The sequence below is a fragment of the Triticum urartu genome, chromosome 2 (assembly GCF_003073215.2).
Source record: "Triticum urartu cultivar G1812 chromosome 2, Tu2.1, whole genome shotgun sequence".
Taxonomy (NCBI): Eukaryota; Viridiplantae; Streptophyta; class Magnoliopsida; order Poales; family Poaceae; genus Triticum; species Triticum urartu.
Window position 1 is genome coordinate 507,657,134 of NC_053023.1, and position 3,729 is coordinate 507,660,862.

Here is a 3,729-nt window from a genome sequence, read left to right on the forward strand (position 1 = left end):
CATATTGTCATAGATCCTTTAACATGTGGTTCTTGCCCCCTATCTTTGCTCGCCAAAAACTCTGCACTAAGTACAGATACTACTTGTGCATCCAAAAAACCTTAAACCCAAATCTTATTTTCAAGTGTCCACCATACCTACCTAGGGATTGAGCAAGATCCCCCAAGTAAGTTGTCATCGGTGCAAAAAGGCAATAAAAATTGCTTCTAAAAGTGTGAGATCATTTAGAGTAAGAGAAAATTGAGCGTTGCACGAACTTGTGATGGTGAAGAATAAAATCGATAGACTGCATAATAAAGGTCGCTATCACAAGGGGCAATGTAACGTGACGTTCTTTTGCACTAAGGGATTGAGCATAAAAACAAATAAGCGCATGGAAACCTCTGCTTCCCTATGCGAAGGGCCTATCTTTTAATTTTATACAAAGAGTCAAAGTTTTTCTCTTCGTTCCTTTTATTTTTCTCTTTTGGCAAGCATCATGTGGTGAGGAAAGATCTAGGCACATATGTCCAGTTGAATATGAGTGGCATGAGTTATTATTGTTGACATCACCTTTGAGGTGAGTATGTTGGGAGGCAAAATCATAAGCCCCTATCTTTTTATGTGTCCGGTTGAAACGTTTTGCTCATGGGTACGAGGTGAGTGTTAGCAATCATAGAAGACTATATGATGGTTGAGTATGTGGACTTACCTAAAGGCTCCGACACGCGACTCTTCCTGAAAAGATGATGAATTGTAGTTGCAAAGTTGACTGAGAACATAGTTTGTTGGTTTCTAATAGAGTTTTTGCTTTATACTTCGATTGTGTGATGAACTATTACTTATTCATGATAAGTATATGATAAAAGTTCTATGATAAAAGTCCTATGTTTAATTTGGTTGCTGTTATAATAATCAACATGATGCTTCTATGTCCGTATTTTGTTTTTATCGACACCTCTCTCTCAAAGCATGTGGACATGTTTTTCGATTTTGGTTTTCGCTTGAGGACAAGCGAGGTCTAAGCTTGGGGGAGTTGATACGTCCATTTTGCATCATGTTATCTTACTGTTATTTATAATGTTTTTATCCATAATAATGCTTTTTGGAGTAATTCTAATGCCTTTTCTCTCAAAATTTGCAAGGTAGACACCAAGAGGGAGAATTCCGGCAGCTGGAAATCTGGACCTCAAAAAGCTATGTCAGGCTATATATTCTGCACAGCTTCAAATGAGCTTAAACTTCACGGGGATTTTTTATGAAATATATAAGAATTATTGGAGCAAATAACTACCAGAGGGGGCCACCAGGTGGGCACAACCCACCTGGACGTGCCAGGGCCCCCTCGCGCGCATTGGGGGGTTGTGGCCTCCTCGGCCCACCTCTGGTGCCCATCTTTTGGTATATAAGTCATTTTGACCTAGAAAAAATAAGAGGAGGACTTTCGGGATGAAGCGCCGCCGCCTCGAGGCGGAACTTGGGCAAGAGCACTTTTGCCCTCCGACGGAGCGATTCCGCCAGGGGAACTTCCCTCCCGGAGGGGGAAATCATCGTCATCGTCATCACCAACAACTCTCCCATCTTGGGGAGGGCAATCTCCATCAACATCTTCAACAGAACCATCTTCTCTCAAACCCTAGTTCACCTGTTGTGTTCAATCTTGTTGTCGAAACTATAGATTGGTACTTGTGGGTGACTAGTAGTGTTGATTACATCTTGTAGTTGATTACTATATGGTTTATTTGGTGGAAGATTCTATGTTCAGATCCAATATGCTATTTAATACCCCTCTGATCTTGAGCATGGTTATTATTTGTGAGTTGTTGCCTTTGTTCTTGAGGTCACGGGAGAAATCATGTTGCAAGTAATCATGTGAATTTGATATGTGTTCGATATTTTGATAGTATGTATGTTGTGATTCCCTTAGTGGTGTCATGTGAACATCGACTACATGACACTTCACCATATTTGGGCCTAAGGAAATGCATTGTGGAGTAGCAATTAGATGATGGGTTGCGAGAGTGACAGAAGTTTAAACCCCAGTTTATGTGATATTCCGTAAGGGACTGATTGGATCTAAAAGTTTAATGCTATGGTTAGAATTTATTCTTAATACTTTTCTCGTAGTTGCAGATGCTTGCGCGAGGGTTAATCATAAGTAGGAGGTTTTTTCAAGTAAGAACAACACCTAAGCACCGGTCCACCCACATACCAAATTATCAAAGTAGCGAACACAAATTAAACCAACATGATGAAAGTGACTAGATGAAATTCCTGTGTACCCTCAAGAACGCTTTGCTTATCATAAGAGACCGTTTTGGCATGTCCTTTGCCTTAAAAGGATTGGGCTACCTTGATGCACTTTTGTTACTATTATCGTTGCTTGCTCGTTATAAATTATCTTGCTATCAAACTACTCCGCTACTTACAATTTCAGCCCTTGCAGACATTACCTTACTGGAAACTACTTGTCATTTCCTTCTGCTCCTCGTTGGGTTCGACATTCTTACTTATCGAAAAGAGCTATAATTGATCCCCTATACTTGTGGGTCATCAGTGCACGTGCAACTGACCCCGCTCCCCTCCTGACCCTAGTTGCAGTCGTTTTGGGCTCATGCAGTTGCAATCGGTTTACAAATACTTGCAGTTGCACATGCAACTGGCACCGACAAATCCTGTCATGGCCCGAGTTGCAATCGCTTTGAGCCCATATAGTTGCAATTGGGATACAACGCTTGTAGTTGCATGTCTAGTGTGGGCATGCAACTGGACCCGACAACTCCTATCCTGACCCTACTTGCAGTCGCTTTGGGCCCATGCAGTTGCTGTCGGGTTACAACGCTTGCAATTGCATGTCTAATGATGGACATGCAACTAGCCCCAACAACACTCTCCCAATCCCAGACGACATCGCTTTGTGCCCATTCAGTTGCAGTCGGGTTATAACGCTTGTAGTTGCATGTCTAGTAGTGGACATGTAACTCGCCCTTATTCGGTCCCTGTCCTATTTTTCAATCTCAACTTCACTATTGTGTTGACATGGTGATTTATTTTAATAAATATAATAATAGGCAAAATAAAACTAAACAGTCAATTTTGCAATTTCTCAATCAACAAAACAAAAAAAAATACTCGCATATTTGTGTCCCTAGTGCATACAAAACAGAAAAAAAAGAAACGGAAAAAGATAAAGAAAAAAGGCCACATTGCAAGAAGGGAGAGGCGCATACATAAAAAAACGGCCACACGCCAGGCTGCAACAGTCATTTTTTTAGAGAAAAGGCCACCTCCCGGCTTTAAATTAATGAAGCCCTTACAACAATCAAGAACAACACAATGTAGACAAAGATAGAAATAAAGAAAACAAACGGCGGGATGCAATGATGCCGAGGAACATCCACACACCCCAGAAAACTACAAGCCACAACGATTGTAAGAGAAGAGCTGCTTGGGGTCTTCCGAGTTATGCTCCATGATCAAGCAATCGTTGTTGAGGACGAAGCCACCAAGGGAACAAGCCGACAAGGGAGGCCATGCCATCGCCAACCCGGAGACGTCAACAAAGACAACGCCAACCAGCTCCATCACCTAGAGAAGCCCCTTGCTCCCTCTCCCATGAGTGTAAGGGCATCGAATTTGGGTGATGGCTACGCTCGCCTCCCTTGAGCCTAGATGAAAATTGTCGTCAAGGTCCTGTGGAGCGGGCTCTGAGCACCACCTCACAGCGGGAATATGTACACCTGAAGTGTG